Genomic DNA, 18857 nt, shown 5'->3' on the forward strand with positions numbered 1-18857 from the left:
TCCCGCCGCGAGGGGCTGTAGTGGAGATTAAGCAAGCTATTGCCCAGAGTCGCAGAGTGTGACCCCGTGAGTCAAGTAGGCACCGGAGCGAGAATTGTCGAGTCCATGGAATTTTTGAGCCCGAGTCCCGGCGAGGCGGGGAATGGAACCCTGGTCCACGGCCAATCTCAGCTTCCGGGTCTGCCGCCTCTAACCACTGAGCCACGCTTCTAATAATAATAAAAACATTTATAAAGCGCCTGGTTACACCAGCTGGTGTGTCCCCGCGCTAGAAGCTACTACAGTAAAGGTAGATAGGAAAGGGTAAGAAAAGGGCGACTAGAAAGGCTGTGCCCTAGGGGTGGATGAGAGTCTAGGAGCTCACAGCTGAAAGAGGCAAGTTTTCAGTCCTTTCCGGAAGGCATTTTCATATGGCTCAGCTCAAAGTGTAGGGGTAATGTGTTCCACTTCCTGGCTGCCAAATAGCTGAAAGAGCGCGCACCCAATCTTGCTCTTTGAATTTATGGAACTTTAAGAAGGTGAGCCCAAGGTTGATCTCAGGTGACATGTCGGGTTATAATGGGTGAGAAGATCATTTAGGTAATTAGGTCCAATGAGTCCTTGAACCATTTTTCTAGCTATTCCCAAACTGAATTTAGCACTTACTAAAAGTAATAGTGTAAACCATTGCTAACCTACAGGAGAGCCAGCCTTCCCACAGTGAAAATTGACTTTGGAGATTTCCACCTGGAGAGTGTTACAGTAGTACAGCCTGCTGGTGATGACTGTTGTATTACGATCCGCCTTGCATTGTTTTCTGTCACAAGATGTATTAAAAATACATGTCCTTTTAAATACCATGCACCCTGCCCTATGGGCTTTTAAGGCCTACCTTAGGGTTGACAAAAGTATAACAATGAAGGTGATGCCCTGGCTCCAGGGTTACATTGTCAGGATGAAATGACAGCTCAAAACTGCATGCCCAGGCTGCAGGGAAAGCTCTTGAGAGGTTTTGCAGTCCTACGGTAGTGCGTGGCAAAATGAGTGCCGCAGCACTTTAGTAGCATTTAATGTGCAGGACCTGGGTATAGGTGGGGCTATATATTAAGAACTTGTAAGCAAAATAAACGTGCCAATCAGGTGTACACACATTTTATCATTCTTGAGAGGTCAAGCACTTTACCACTAGTTGGCAGGGACAAAGTGTACATAGTTCCATGGCCAACAAAAACAGGTTCTGAAACAGAAGGCAACAATCTGTAGGAGCACCACACAAAAGATGGTCATTTTCAACACCAGTTAATTCCGATGTGTCTGGTTGGCTAAATCGTTGTCTATTCGATTTTTTGTCTGTATGTGCGCTTAGTTTGCCAGGCGGAGCAGGAGCTGTGGTGATATTTTCATAACACTGTCTGCGCATGTTGCCGCCTGCCTGCTAATATTGGAGCTCGCAGCAGATGGCTCGAGAGTCCACCGACGAGGATGAAGGCAGCAGATCAGCCGCGCCTGAGTCAGTGTGGACGCTTCCAATTTTAGCCAGGCTTGGAATATTGTAAATTGTAAGAGCGGCGAAGTAGAATTCGACGTCATCAGAGCAGCCTGGCTCCGCTGAAAGGGAAAGGCTCTCTCCATCCGTGGTGGGCATCGGCTCTGAAAGGCTGCTCTCTGCCTCTCGCGTATTGATTTGGTAATTGATTTCTGCAGCACACAACAGTAATGCACGCGCTACTAAGGGAAATACGGGCCTGCTGTGCACCCTCCGTTCCATCAGGAGGAGGCCTTTATGGCTATAGGCCTTTTCCCGTCGCGCCATTATCGGGTGCCATCAATGGATTTCTGTTAATATCTCAGGCCGCGGCCTCATTTGCTGTGTTGGGCAGTTTCCCATAACAAGGCGCAGCACTTAGGAAGAAGCAATTTAATCACTAAAACATAACCATTAATATGTGTGAAAAATACGAAAGAATATGATGAGTGGTGGTTTCAGGTCTTGCTTTTTTCATACTCATTTATTTTGTTTTTTTTTATCACAAACGTGGCTCACGGTCGTCTTTTTCACGCTTACAAATCCGTTCTGTTGAATGTTTCATACACTGCACGGGAGGCGAGTAAACATCCATCATAAAATGTGATTTGCTGTGAGATGAATGTCATGTTTAGTCGTGATTAACCTCATAATTAAGCTTCCAAAGAAGAAGAGAAAATTATCATTTTTAATTTAGGCTTTTCCAGGTGTTCAAAGACAAGATTAGAAAAAAAAACTAAGCCGGAAAACATGTCGCACATACTGAAAAGGCTGTATCACATAAAATGTATACCAAGTAAGTGCCTAAGCTAAAGTAACCGGTGAAAAATAGCATAAAAAGATATTGAAGTAAAAAAAATCTAAATCTAATAAGGAAACGATTTGGATGGAGCCCATCACCTCTACAAGTCATTTGTGCAATGGGTTTCATGTATTAAGATTCTACTATGACACTGGAGCACCCTTAATCAGTATGTTTAGTCCATTTGAGAAAATGCTCCAAGTAGTTTTAGTGGTAGTCTCTTTTATTCTCAGAACGTCTAGTGCCTGAACATCTCGTAATGTAGACAGTATATACACACATATCCAGCAGCAGCTGACAGGTCTTCATACTTTCAAGATATTGTCCTTCAATATATAAATGGAGTTAAGTATACGCAATGGATAAATACTTACCTTTTCATATTTTGTCCTTGATACTCAATATACAAGGGCCACACCGTGCCCATCTCTCACTGGTTCAGATGCGAGCCACCCCCAATTTTGGTACCATTTATCATTCCAACCACTATTCTAATCCTATACCATTCAAGTCACTATTTGCACCCCCCCCACCTTTGTCATGTATTTACCCATCACTGCCCTTTTACAGTTTTGTGCTCATAGTGGTAAAAGGTTTTGTACTCTGAATCATCCCAAACCCCATTCTACACACTATGGTCCACAAAATAACCCTTTCTAGGCTCTTCCCTCCTCTACCTCTCCTTGCACCATCTCATACTTCTTTTAATATTCAGATTTCCCAAACAAGCCTTTATAAACCCTTCCCTCTGACTCTTCCCTTCACCTCCCATTTACTCATCCCAAACCTCCTCCTACTGCTATGAGCACCAGCAAAAACACTTTCTAGACCTTCCCTTTCTTACCCCCTCCACTATCCTTTCCAATCCAACTAACAGTTGCTACTCATCGAAAAAGCGCTTCAACACCTCGTGAGGGGTAGTAAACGCTATATAAATGCAATTACAATTTTAATTACCAAGCATTCAAACAGTAAAAGTCTTGAACAGGCTCATGCTCGTGTAGAAAGTGTGGTGGCAAACGGCTAGATTAATTTTAAGAAAGACTGGTTCACTACTGTATCTGGCAGGTACATGTCACACCGAAGACCTGTAACACAATCGAAAGGAAGTAAAATTAGGCTGATTAGCCCTTATTTGCTATCATACGTTTAGGTTTATTCATTATTATCAAGTGATGTATCATGAATTATACCATAATATTCTCTTGCTACTAGTTCTCAGACAGTAATGGTTTCCCATATTCATTTGTACATTGCAAAATAACATGGTCACACTATTGTGTAATATCTAAACGATTCTCTATGGCCACTGTAAAATCTCTCATACATTATTGAACCTGATGTGCTCTGTAAAGTACTGAGAATGAATACAAATAGAAAGACGCGGAAGGAAAATATTCACAGACAAACGAATGAAAACAGGAAATACTTTTTTAAATGATTTTATATCAGCTTTATAAAGTGCCAAAAAATTAAAAGCATGCTCCGGTCAACAATAACACGTGTGTCCTATTTATAACAGCGGTGGCCACAGTGTCTCTTGGTTAGAGCTGTGGTATTAACATTTTCCAGTTATTGTTTTAGACATAATTTTGAAATTCAGGAATAAAAACCTTATAGATAGATAAGGAGATGCATACTATGCCTGTAGCGGAATGCTGGTTTGACTCATTGTGCCTGATAAACATGCAGATAAAACTGTTTCAAGCGCACACACGTGATTCTGCCATGTGAAATAAGTAATTACCCTGTAAGTCAGGCAAGAGGTTTTTTTTTCTTTATGAAAAGCAGATCTGAACAAGTCAACAACTCCCTATAGCTCACGTCTCATGGAAAACATAAAAGAGTCCTTCTCAAACCCTTATCCTTGGAAGGTGATTTCTGCCGGCAACACAGCACGGAAATAAAACCGAGACGCATTATTTTGTTTCAAATGTGATCTGGGCTTTTTAGTTAACATTTTCTCCGTTCTGCCAGCCTCACTCAAGCATTAGACAAATCTTCCTTGACATGAAAATAGGCTGAGAGCAATAAGACCCAGAGGCTGCAAGGCTCCTGATAGCATTGCCACCCAGTGATCCATGAAGGCGCGTGCTGTTCTTGGAGGAGCAGGCCTGCTCCAAATCTACCCTTCGAGTTTCAAGCCAATGTTCATAGCTCAGGCTCTGATCTGAAGAAATCCAACTTTAATTAGCGTGGCCATCAGGAAGTGGAATGGCGATCTGGATAATAGGTTCAGAGATGTCCTACATTTACTCTTGCCTCCCCTGGAAATTGTTAACATCACCAGTCAATGGCTCGCTTTATACAAAGGCGTAACACAGGGCCCTGTAGCCCCTGCGGCACAGGGGGCCACCATCCTTCAAAAGTTCCCCATTCAGAAGCTAGGTTTATGAATAACTGAGAGATATGGTATACTCAGGGATGCCTCACTACATTCTGCAGGGGTGGGGCATCATTTTATATTGCACCACTGTTTTATACTGACCACTCCAACTGCTTTCAGCAGAAAGCCCCCCATAAAATAGATGGCTGAAAATGCCCACGAGGCCTATCCTATCTCCTCATTTCGACCACCTACACTAAACGTGAGTGTTGTATGTGACAATATGTGGTAGTAACATTTCACAAGTGCTGAATCTGTGAATCAGAATGAGAAGTTTGATATTTAAATTTTTGGGACTACTAATTAAAACCTAGGTGTGCATACACGTTTGTGACTGTGCCCTTCATGTGCAGCACATCTAGATCATTTGGCAAAAGCATTTGCTTAGTAACCACTGGTAATTTCTTGGACGTATTTGTGTAGAATTGTATCAGGCACTGGATTCATGCTTGATGGGGTTTATAATTCTGGACCAATGTCAGGAAACATGGACTGCATTTGAAAGTGGAGTACCAAATACTAAATCCACTAAAATCATCATTGATGTGTGTTAATCTAGGAGTAATATTTCTATCTACTCTAAAGACACAGTCGAATGTTGGATGTGCAAAGTTTTTATTACTCAAGAGTTGTTTATTTGGAGTCAACGATTACTGATCAGCTCTTCTTTGCAGAGTTTCCCACTTTTAATATGGGACCGTCTGAGCAGCAACACATCCGACACCTTCATCACAGAGACCTGGCTTAACACCTCATGGGCTCCCGACATCACTATGGCAATCCCAGCGGGCTACAAGATTTGTCAACAGGACGGCTTTCACAAGTCAGGAGGCGGACTCACTAACATGTACAAGGAATCCATCAAATGCTCAACATCCAAAGAGAACTTCACCCCATTCATTGAACACCTGCACTTCAAGCTGAAAATCTCCAAAAACATCACCCTGAATGGAACCCTTGCCTATTGCACCCGGGACTCGAGCCACCTTCACAAACCTCATCACCAACTTTGTCGCTCTGCTCACCATTGGCTCCAAAGCCTACATTCTGCTCGGTGACCTCAACTTTCACCTGGAAGACCAAAATCTCCCCTGCTCCACAACACACCCTAAAAGCTTGCGTAACCTTGGACTTACCCAGCTCATTACAGGACCAACACACACACTTGCCCCATCTTCACCACAAGCGACAGCATCAAATACAACTCCACCACCCAGCTACCACAGACCGACAACTCGATCATCCACTTCCAAACCAATACACCTCAAGTCAACACCCCTACAGGTTCAGCAGTCCAAGCCACAGCTGGGGTAAATTCACAGGAACAGACCGGCTCAGCACCCTCCGCACTGATCAACCTAGCTCCACAGACAATCGTCAACAAATGGATTAAGAACCGGGTGGACCCCCTCGCACCCATGAAACCCAAAAAGCATATTAGATCAAACCAGCAGGCCAGCTGGTACACAGAGGACCAGCAAGACCCCAAACAATGCGGTAAACAGCTAGAAAGGAAAAGGAGAGCCAGTCATGACACCACTGACAGAATTACCTTCAAGGCTGCACTCAGACATAATCATCAGTATATTAGGGACACAAAGAAAAAGCACTGGTGCACCGCATCAAAGCAAGCTCCAACAGCTGCAAGGCGATCTTCTCGATCGTCAAGTGTTTCACCTCGTTCTCAGCCACTGTCAACAACATTGCTGCCTCACAATAACCTATCCAATTTTTTCCACAACAACATCTCAAACATCTACAGTAACTTCGCACACAACTCAATCCCCAGAGAACTAAATGCTAACCTACCCACTACCAACCAACATGACCACCTGACCAAATGGACAACATCCATCAGAAATAAGACTGCGGCAATTATGTGGACCATCCACTCAGGGGCCCCAACGGACCCATGCCCCCACCATATCTACAACCTGGGAACAAAACTATTCAAACCCTCCGTGACCCACATCACCAACACCGCCAACATGTATGCCACTTTCCCGGATGACTGGAACCTTGCAGAAATCACTGCCCTCCTCAAAGAAGCCCAGAGACAACCCAAATCAACTGAGCAACTTCCGACCGACCTCCCTGCCCCCTATCCAGCCAAAGTGATTGAGAAGGCCATCACAACCCACCTCAAACTTCACCATCTTCTAGACAACACACAATCAGGATTCAGCAAGTGCCAGAAACCCAAAACAACCCTAATCACAGCCACCAACGACATTTGGAAAATCCTAGAGTAAGAAGAAACAGCAGCCATCATCCTGCTCAACCTCTCTATGGCCTTGAAAACTGTCCCCCACAACAGCCTCATCAGAAGACTCCAAGAGACTGGCATACAAAAATAAGCTCTCAAATGGATCTGTTCCTTCCTCATGGGAATAACCCGAAGGGTCAGCTTGCCACCCTTTACATCAGAGACCAAGAAACTGAAATGTGGTGTCTCAAAGGGATCATTTCTCAACCTCAGTCTATTCAACATATACATGATACTGCTCACCAACGTCATCCAGTCACAAGACATCACCATCATGTCATAAGCCAATGACACCAAACATAAACTTTCCCTGACGGACAATACAAACAACACCGGAATGATCTTCACCAACTGCATGACCATGGTAGCAGACTGGATACAAACCAACTGCCTCAAGCTCAACTCTGACAAGACGGAACTACTGGCCTTCAGCAACAGAACCTCCCCATGTGATTCTACCCGGTGGCCGTCAAAGCAAGGACCGACGCCCACAGACCACGCAAGATATGTAGGGATTATCCTAGATGATAAGCTCGACATGACAGCTAAAGTCAACGCAGTGTGCATCTCCCGCTTACACATCCTACTCCTGATCTTCAAATGGTTGCCTCAGATCACCAGGCGGATCGTAATACAAACAGTCATCACCAGCAGGCTGTACTACTGTAACACTCTCCATGCGGAAATCTCCAAATAACTCCTACACAGACTCCAGACTTGCAGTCTCAAGACACATACTCGACCTCCCACGCCGCACCACATCACACCGCACCTCAGGAAGCTTCACTTGCTCCCCATTCGCAAGGGCAGCCAATTCATACTTCTCAAGCACATATACAAAGCCCTACACAACATAGGACCTGAACATCTGAACAGCAGCATACACTTTCACCTACCCATCAAACACCTAGGCTCCTCCTCCCTCTCAATCACACACACTCCCCACATCCGCAAAAGCAAAACGGGAGGTTGTTCATTCTCCTAACTCACACTCAAGACATGAAACAACCTCCCTCAATACATCAGTTCCTCCTCCTCACTTCTTGAGTTCTACAAGAAACTGAAGCGTATAAGCACCTTGAAACCACACACCTTGCCCAAGCACCTGGATACTCTCTCGGATCATTCGTGCGCTATACAAATCAACATAACATATAAGCACTTTTTCTATACCTATGCACCTGCATAGTTTTCTGTCACAAGATGTAAATGGCGACAGTATTCATGAGCATTTTGTATGTCAGCGAATAACTTGCTTATCCTTTTCTAAATAGTGTTGCACTGGTAACTAATGGTCGTATTGTGTGTAACTGGATAACTTGCTTCGTTTTTTATCGTCAGTAACTCAACACAAATTACCATTGCATATTAAATACAGAAGTGCTGATGTTCACATGATATCTCGACTTGCAATAAACTTCGTCACCTTTGTGTATTTTTCGTAGTTTTGCAAGAAATAACTGAGGTTCCTAGGGAAAAAATGGCATTGATTTTCTATGATGTGCAAACTATTCTATTAATCATTTCAATACGAAATCCATTTAGTTACACAGTTCACAAAGACCCTACATGCTGTTAATTCAGAATCTCATGCAATGTAGCCTTCTATACGAACACACCTCAGATTTCATTCCTAGAGAGTTATTGGCAATATAGGTCAAGGGATTTTACTGCATTCAAAACAGCAACTAACAAGTAAAGCAAGGGAAACACATGTGAAGTCCAAATTGGCAATGACTTAGAATCTCAGAGATGTGTGGAGTTTAAAATAAATTTACTAGTAGAGTCAACCACAATGAAAGTACTGACTTCCAAGACAGGACACTGCAAAGTTCCAAGGTACAAGAGCATAACATCAAAATCCTGACTCAAAAGACTGAATGAGCATCAATGGGCATCATGTGAAAAATGTGAGGGAAGTTTAAAGGAGAAATCGTGCTGTAAGGATAGCCTGAAGTAGGCTGTGATCTCTAAGATACAGAAGGAAAAATATTGGGAGGAACTAATCCAATGAAAACCTAATTCTCTGTATTCTTCTCTAAACGTGAACATCCAATCATGTTTCTTGTCAAACACAGAGTGACAAGTGCAAAGGGATACAAACCCATTGCTTTCTCAAGACTTATTCTTGTTCGAACTCAGGAATTTTCTAAGACTATTTTCACTTCATTTCCACTCCAAATCAAGATCCAGTGACATTGGTTAGGTTTCTGATATAGATCGAAAAGTACTGTGAAGCCAATTTCACTCTGTATTTTCCGACGCCAATTTAATGTTTCTACTATACTTCCCTGAGCAATGTGTAGCAACTAGAGCAGTGGTTCTTAAAGTGTAGTCCGGGGACCACTTTGGGTCCGCAAAACCTACTCATGGGGTTTTGGGACTGAAAATAAAATATTATTAGCAGAGGTTACACGTTAAGTTAGTATACTGATTTGTGGGAGTAGTGCAAGTGCATCAAGCAGAATACAGCAAGACTGGTGAGTGACCTCCAACCTACCGATAAAGTTAAGATAAAATATATATATATATATATATATATATATATATATATATATATATATATATATATATATATATATATATATATATATATATTTGTGAATGAATTAAAATATTTCATCCTTTGTGTGTTTGTTTGGTGAATGCATGTATCTGTATTCTTGTGTATTGTTTTGCGGTTATGTAGGTAATGTCCCAGGGGGAGCCTGTTGGAACCTGGGATGTCAGGTCACCTAGGGTAGCCTGGCCTAGGGGTAAGACAAGCAATTCTAGAGGCACAAGTGTGAAGGTTGCAGACCACCCAGCAGTAAATCCACACAATAACACTTAAAAAGGACACTACACCAATTTGTTATGAAAATAAGTACTGGTTTATAAAAATAATATCTTTGCACTTTTACTTTCAGAGTTCACAACTAATTACACTTCAGTTTGTTTGGGATATAGCAAGAATACTTTTAAACTACTGAGCAATTAATTATCTAGGTTCAACAGTACATTACTTTAGTCATGAAATCAGTGATAACACTTTCAGATTGGCTTACTTAAATCAATAATCAACATCAATAGTGCATCCACTCAGACTCCAGAATTTGATTAGAAATTGTCACTATACAGTGTACTATACTTGTCTCCCACAAGCTACTCTCCTCATCACGTGACACTGTTGGAGAAACGAGCAATGACTAAGCTAGGTTAGTTCCCTACAGGTTTGAGCATCGCTTTCAACAAAGAGCAGTAGTTTTCTTGTAGAAGAGTCTATACTCCTCCAGCAAAGGGGACTCCTTCCCTTCCTCCTCACTGCTGACAACTGTAAAGGTGCTATTCCAAGCAGAGCAACGTTTCATATAGACCCCTCAGGCAATAACCAAGGCGCTCCACCCTTTGGAAGGGACTCTTTATTCCCCTACTTGTGAAGTCTTGCTCCCCTGCCCTCGTGTAACTCTCCTTACTTGTGATCAGGTTCTTGAGGTGCCAGTGAGTGGGGGTATCCGCTTGACAGGGAACAGGGGGGGCCAAGCGCTGAGAAGGCTCACCAGCCTCCCGGGGCACCTCTCTCCTCTCTCCCGCTCGCGCCGGCTCCTCTGGTAGCGCTCGAGCGGGGAAAAGAGATCTCTGTTTACTGCAGGCTGCTGGGTTCCTCCGTCCCCCCTCCCGCTCGCGCCAGCTCCTTCGTGAGGCGCTCGAGCGGGGGAAGACGATACCACACGCCTAAGCCTCTGCTCTGCTCTCGGCGCCTTCCCGCCTGGTCCCGCCTCCGCCTTCCTGTTGAGAAGCGGCGCGACCGGGCATGCGCGAGCGAGCAGCGGCTTCAACTGGAGTCTGCTCGGTTCGGCTTCCTCCGGCTCCGCCCCCAAACACCGGATCACTCACTCCTATGCCGGGTTAGCGCTGACAGGACACAGCGCCGGAAACGATCCTACACTCCAGCGCCCACTGCTACCACAGGCACACAGGCGGCCTGATCACGCCGCCAGCGCCCCACAAAGCGCCTCGAGGAGGGCACGCTCCCAGCCCTACGTCAGTCACAGGGAGTTCACTTGAGCAAAGGCAGCCCAGGTACAGGGAAAAGGGGGGGATAACCTGTACTGCGTGGCGATAGACTCCTCACCAGCTCACAATCCCTCCAACCCCTGTAATAATATCCTGGGGATCACTTTCCTTTAGTTCCTTTACTGGGCAGAGGACTGCGCTCCGCAGCGCCGCAGTCTCCTTCTCCTGAAGACTTCCCCTGTATGATTTGGACAAGGGGCAAGCTAGGCGCCCAGGGTCTCCAGTAACCCTCAACAGCGGGGTCAGGACAAGTAACCCAAAGGGGGATAGTGTGGTGGACCAGTAAGGCAGCTTCCCAGTCCAGGAGGTCAACCCTATGTCTAGCCTCTTCCCACCCTTAGTTACAGCCTGTCCTCCAGCTGACTCTCTCAGGTAGACAAAATGGCTGCCCCGCATTCCGCCTTATATAGGCTGTCCCTCAGTGGTCCAGAATGGACCAGAAGGTTCTGGAACGCCCTATACTAGTCTATGGGCAAGTTCTGGGTGTGGCAGTTAGGGCAGTTGGAAGCCACCATTTTGTGGTTCCAACTTTTCCTGTCAGAACAGGCCTCTGGGCCTGAGGTGAAAAACTATGAGGGGGGAAAAGAACACCTATCCCCTTGACCAACACCTAGAAAAAGCTAGTGGACACAAAAATTATTAAGGGTATGATGGGCAGAAAGGGGACAAAATAAATAATAAATTGGAGGGACTACGCAAAAAAACCAGACAGGTCTAACACGCGTCCCCCCCAGCTGAAAGTGGGGAGAACTACCCAACCCCTTGGGAGTCCTCATCACTAAGGCGGAAATACCTGGAGAGACCGTCTGCATTGGCGTGGTCCACTCCAGGCCGATGTTCTACCCGGAAGTCCATTCCCTGTAGGGAGATGGACCACCTCAACAACTTGGGATTTTCCCCCTTCATTTGCATCAGCAACGAAGGGGTCGGTGGTCAGTCTGAACCAGGAAGTGCGAGCCAAACAGGTATGGCCGCAGCTTCTTCAGAGCCCACACCACCGCAAAAGCTTCCCTCTCAATTGCACTCCACTTCTGTTCCCGGGGAAGTAGTCTTCTGGATAAGAAGACCACAGGCTGATCCAGGCCCTCTTCATTTAGTTGCGATAACACTGCCCCAATGCCATGTTCTGATGCATCTGTCTGGACAATGAACTCCTTGGAGAAATCTGGGGCCCTCAGGACCGGTGCTACACACATTGCCTGCTTCAACTTTTCAAAGGCTTGCTGACAAGCCTTCGGCCAAACTACCCGTCGAGGTTGTTTCTTGGAGGTGAGCTCCGTGAGGGGCGCTACTATAGTGCCATACCCCTTCACAAAGCGACGGTAGTAGCCTGTGAGGCCCAGGAAAGCTCGGACCTCAGTCTGTGTCTTGGGGGGTTCCCAGGCCATGATTGCCTCAATCTTTGCCTGCAGGGGCTGCACTGACCCCCTACCCACCAAGTGTCCAAGGTACACAACCGACCCTTGCCCAATCTGACATTTGCTGGCTTTGATGGTCAATCCAGCTTGTTTCAGGGCCTGGAGAACTGCTTGCAAATGTTGCAAATGGTCCTCCCAATTGCTACTGAAGACAGCAATGTCATCCAGGTAGGCAGCAGAGAAACTCTCCATTCCAGAGAGGACCTGATTCACCAGCCGCTGAAATGTGGCAGGGGCATTTTTGAGCCCAAAGGGCATCACACAAAATTGGAAGTGTCCCTCAGGCGTGGAGAAGGCTGACCTTTCCTTTGCTCCATCTGTCAAGGAGATCTGCCAGTACCCTGAAGTGAGGTCAAAGGTACTTAGGTATTGGGCAGCTCCTAGCCGGTCAATTAACTCATCCGCCCTAGGGATCGGATGAGCATCAGTCTTTGTAACTGAGTTCAGTCCTCGGTAATCCACACAGAACCTCAGTTCTGGTGTGGTGCCTGGTGGGGCGGCTTTTGGCACTAGCACCACCGGACTGGACCAAGGGCTGTTGGAAGGTTCTATCACTCCTAGCTCTAGCATCTTGGCAACCTCTCCATGGATGCTAGCCTTCACCTTGTCTGACAGCCTGTAGGTCTTTGACTTCACTGGGGGGCTGTCTCCTGTGTCCACATCATGGGTACACAGGTGGGTTTTTCCCGGGACAAGGGAGAACAACGAAGAGTACTGCTCCAATACCTGGCGGCAATCCTCTCGTTGCTCAGGAGTTAGGGAGAGAATCACTCCCTCCACCGACCCATCCTTCTCTTGGGATGAAAAGAGATCAGGGAGAGGCACACTTTCTGCTTCCTCGGCACCATCCGTCACCATCATCAGGATGACCTCTGGCCTCTCATGGTGGGGTTTGAGGCGATTGGCATGCAGCACCCGTAGGGGCTGTCGCGGGGTCTTGAGATCCACCAAGTAAGTGGCCTTACCCTTCTTTTCCAACACCTCAAATGGGCCTAAAGGAAATTTATTTAAGGGGGGCGGTTGTGATTCCATGGGTGTCCTGCGGGAATGAGCTAGACCCCCTGAACTGCTAGAGGAACCCCATGAGTGCAGGAGTCCCACAAGTGCCTCTAGAGGGACACCTGCAAAGATATGTTAAAAAAAGACAGTGCACAGTGGGGGGGGGGAGTTGGCCAGGCCGGTGGCCAAACCCATGCTGTGTACTGCTAAAGCCCATGCACAGCTGACCATGGAGGAGCCAACTCCACAGCTTTGGCCACGCACTGTGTTGGCTTTATGTACCATAATAAAAAAATACTTTACGTTAATACAAAGCTAGAAATACACTGAAAAAACGAAAGGTTAAAATAACGTTAAATTTAGGAATTGTAATTATAACTTACTTTATATTAAAATACACCTTAGAAAGTCACTGAAAAAACCCAAAGGTTAAAGTAACTTTAGAGTTGAAAACGTTTTGTAACAAGGCAACATTTTAATAAAATAAAACACTGAAATTCACCTAATTATATTTATCTAAAGTAACTATAATTCGTGCCCTACAGTAATTATAATTCACACCCCGGCCATGCACAATGCTGTCATCAATGTTGTCAGTTCAGGTGTCATCAGTAATGCTATCAATGGTGTCACTGAATACATCATGAGTGTTGTGATATGTGAGGTCGGAAACAGTGCAGGTGAGGGGGAGTTATAGGTCCTTGGATGCTTGATTCCGGTCTGGGAAAGACATGGCTTGGTAGTTCGGACTGGACTGTTCCCATGAGGCACAGGGTCAGAGCTGATTTGCATATAGCCAGTGTCTAACCCAGGGTGGTGTGGAGTGCAAAAAAACGATGGATTTAGGCCCAGATCTCTGTACTGGGGTGAATGTATGACATTGTTCTACATTCTGTCCATCAACTGTGTTTTTTGCAATTTTCACCCCGAGTGGGCTGGGTATGCTCAGACGTGAGTCCCAGGCTCTCCACACCACTGGAGTCAAGCTATCCAGGCTGATGAAGGCTGATAGCCAGAAACCGGTCCTTGGATGCTTGATTCAGGTCTGGGAAAGACATGGCTTGGTAGTTCAGACTGGACTGTTCCCATGAGGCACAGGGTCAGAGCTGATTTGCATATAGCCAGTGTCTAACCCAGGGTGGTGTGGAGTGCAAAAAACACGATGGATTTAGGCCCAGATCTCTGTACTGGGGTGAATGTATGACATTGTTCTACATTCTGTCCATCAACTGTGTTTTTTGCAATTTTCACCCCGAGTGGGCTGGGTATGCTCAGACGTGAGTCCCAGGCTCTCCACACCACTGGAGTCAAGCTATCCAGGCTGATGAAGGCTGATAGCCAGAAACCGGTCCTTGGATGCTTGATTCAGGTCTGGGAAAGACATGGCTTGGTAGTTCGGACTGGACTGTTCCCATGAGGCACAGGGTCAGAGCTGATTTGCATATAGCCAGTGTCTAACCCAGGGTGGTGTGGAGTGCAAAAAAACGATGGATTTAGGCCCAGATCTCTGTACTGGGGTGAATGTATGACATTGTTCTACATTCTGTCCATCAACTGTGATTTTTGCAACTTTCACCCCGAGTGGGCTGGGTATGCTCAGACGTGAGTCCCAGGCTCTCCACACCACTGGAGTCAAGCTATCCAGGCTGATGAAGGCTGATAGCCAGAAACCGGTCCTTGGATGCTTGATTCCGGTCTGGGAAAGACATGGCTTGGTAGTTTGGACTGGACTGTTCCCATGAGGCACAGGGTCAGAGCTGATTTGCATATAGCCAGTGTCTAACCCAGGGTGGTGTGGAGTGCAAAAAAACGACGGATTTAGGCCCAGATCTCTGTACTGGGGTGAATGTATGACATTGTTCTACATTCTGTCCATCAACTGTGTTTTTTGCAATTTTCACCCCGAGTGGGCTGGGTATGCTCAGACGTGAGTTCCAGGCTCTCCACACCACTGGAGTCAAGCTATCCAGGCTGATGAAGGCTGATAGCCAGAAACTGGTCCTTGGATGCTTGATTCCGGTCTGGGAAAGACATGGCTTGGTAGTTCGGACTGGACTGTTCCCATGAGGCACAGGGTCAGAGCTGATTTGCATATAGCCAGTGTCTAACCCAGGGTGGTGTGGAGTGCAAAACAACGATGGATTTAGGCCCAGATCTCTGTACTGGGGTGAATGTATGACATTGTTCTACATTCTGTCCATCAACTGTGTTTTTTGCAATTATAGTTACTTTAAGGCACAAGTTATAGTTTTACCTCAGCTTCTTTCGAAAAGGTTTTGGGGTAATCCGTAAAGCAGCAGTTGAGAAAAAGGGGAGTTCTCAAAGCTCATTTTCCCAATTCAATTGTCAGTAGGAAACTTGAACAGTGATACAGTAAAAACAGCTGAATGGAATTACACCAAATTTGGCAGAAAGCTCAATTTTGATCCAGAAAAAGTGTTTTTGGTGATTTGGTATAAACCCTTCCAGGTGTTTTTGAAGAAAATTAAGGCTTGAAATGTATGTTTATGTATATGTAATTGAATGTATATTTCATGTCATGGTTTTTGGGGGTAATGTAGGGGTTCCATGACCCTTCATCTTGGAATAAACGTCCCTTAAATCTACACACTAGCACAGATCACAAATGCTTTCGCAAGAAGCTGAAGTCATGGCTATTCGACAACTAAACGAGTACCCTATCAGAGCCGTCTGCAAGCGCCATGAGACTTCCAAGTGATATGTGCGCTGTACAAATGTCCCTGATTTGATTTAATTTGATAAGCCTTGTGGGATTGGACCAAATTTTAAAAACATTTTAGGGACACCACGAGACCCAGTGTGACCCCACCTCCCCCATGGAGAATGGAGGCAGATCCATTGATCAGCAGCACCAAAAAATATTTTTAGAAAGGGGATTGGGAATCTGCAGGGGTTGGGAAAAGGGCTTAAACGCAGGCCAGGCCTTGCTTTCAATCCTTTGCCACACACGTCCAATGCCCTGCTGGACAGCTGATTTGACGCATGTGAGTTTTGGGCCCATGCATAACCCAACGACACAGCACAGATGGACATTTTACTTTTTTTTAAACATAGAAATTAACTGTAAAAAACATAGGTTAAAGCGACATAATAGTTAGGTGAAATTGTCAGTTAAAACAAAATATTTTAAACTAACAAAATAACCGAAATGTATAGATTATAGTTGACTTAAGTAACTAGAACTTGTGCCCTTAGGTAACTGAAACTTGCACCCTCAGCATGCTCTGTTTGGACCCTCATATATTACATCGCTCATGATATGTTCAATAACTGCATTGATAACTTCTGTAATGACATAAGAAATGACCTCATTGATAGCAACATTGTGCATTGAGAAATATCAGTTTGCAGTTTACCAGGATTTAGGTGTGATTTCAGGCAGACTGCATTGGAGAAAAATTTGGATATTTCAAGTGGGTTGTTCCACTCAAAGGTTTTAATTCTGACTCTGGAACTCAGAATCCTCCAGTGGGACACCGCCCAAAGCAGAAGCTAGTGATGGTTGCTTGAAGTTAGATATGTCATTACAAAGCTCTGCTTAAGCCGTTATCTTTGGCATCAAAAGCTTTGAGTGGAGCTGTGATGGATTTCATAGCCTTCAAGGTTACTTTGTCGCTGAGATATATTTACCATGTCAATTCAGTCCAAGATTTTACCTTCCAAAGTAATCACCCTTTGGTTCTCAGATTCCTTCCGCAGGACAAGGCAGAAAGTCGTAGCTGGGCAGGGCTGAAATAGGTTGGATACCTTTACAGTGACGTCCCACTGAACCCGTTATCAAAAAGCTCAGAGTGTGAAAAGCCTGGTTTTCTTGCCTGCCTAGGATGCAACCTCCCTTGGCAACTCTCAGTACCATGGCCTCATCCTCTAGAATGAAAAATACAACTAAATCCCCTTTCACCCAACTGCTGTATAAATTCTTTCAGGTTACTCCTCCATCCCCAGGTCCTCAAAACAGGCATATAAGCACCAGATCTATCTTAAGGAAGGCCCCAGCAGGGTCCAGCCCTCTGCGGTGAAGAGTTGCATTCTCTGGAAGTCTTTGGGGTCCTTGAGTCAATTTTCTACAAGCTGGGCATTTTTCTTCACCTGTAGTCTTCTGAGGTCCTGGGATGTTCTCAGGAGGTGGTGGCGAGCCGCCAGTCTTATCCTGTGGAATAGCAATTGATTGGGAGAGTCTTCCTCCCCGATTCTGTTTACTTTCACACCCTATGTCCTCCTCTTTTACAGCACTTCCTCTTTGTTTCTCTCTAAAAATAATCAAAAGTCCTAAGTCCAAAATAGCACCCTTTCCTCCACCAGAGGGGCCTTTAGCTGTCCCTAAACATCATCCCTTTAAAGATGAGGTAATGTTCCCATCTGTCAGGGTCCAAACTGATTTTCTCTTGTTTTGAGGCTTGTCATACTAGAACCACCAAATATGGCGGTTACCAAATTGCCTACTGGGAGTCAGCTGAAGCCGACGGTGTCGGACAATTGTTTGGAAAGATTCGTAGGCAAGTTTGCACCTCCTTATCTCCATGTTGTTAAAAATCTGTGCCACAAACCCAGTTGCAGAATTGTGCACTCGTTGTTTAATGAACCTATGTTTTAGGAGAGAGATAAAGGTCTAATGCAATATGATTTGTGTTGTGTTGTCCTAATTAGTTAGTAAATAAAGATCACAAATGCAATGCCATAGGTAATGGAGTCAAAGTGGTCCTCATGGCAGTGGTGTGTCCATGGAAACAATGGTTTGTAGTTGGATGGGGGTTCTACCACGCATTTGAATATTGCTTTAACATTGATTAATATTGTGTAATTCATTGCACAAAATATAGCCACAACCTTACTGAATGCTAAGAAGGATTTGGAATGTGTGGTAAGCAATGCACTCTGTCCACAATTGTATATTAGGAAATGCTCTATGGCACGGGTTAAGGCACTTCATAAAACCCCTAAGGCTAAGACGTGCTGATGTGTTATTACTCAGAGAGGTTCCAGACAAACACCCTTATTACGAGTTGCACAATACCGATGCTAGCAGGGTACAAACTCAACATGTGGAATTAATGTCACTGTACATTAACACCTCACCAGTATCTGGCAATTAAGAGTTAACCTCCTCTTAAAAATGTGTGGTGAACCTAATTGTCAGACACCCTAATCGGATTGTTTAGAATTATTAAAATGGTTGTTTTCCCTAAGCGTTTGTGTTTATTTCATTCTATTCCATTGTACATAGTGAAGAGAATTAAATCAGCTAACCGTATCTTTTTCTGGGACTACTAACATCCCGGCAGCGCATTGCTATTTCTCAAACTCCCCTGGATTGGGCTTTTAGGTTTGTAAATGTTCTGGGATCCTCCCTCAGTAGGCAGCTGATACAATTTATAAATATCAATAGTTTTCTATTCCCCTGTCTG

The sequence above is a fragment of the Lissotriton helveticus genome, chromosome 4_1, assembly GCF_964261635.1.
Source record: "Lissotriton helveticus chromosome 4_1, aLisHel1.1, whole genome shotgun sequence".
In the NCBI taxonomy this organism is placed as follows: Eukaryota; Metazoa; Chordata; class Amphibia; order Caudata; family Salamandridae; genus Lissotriton; species Lissotriton helveticus.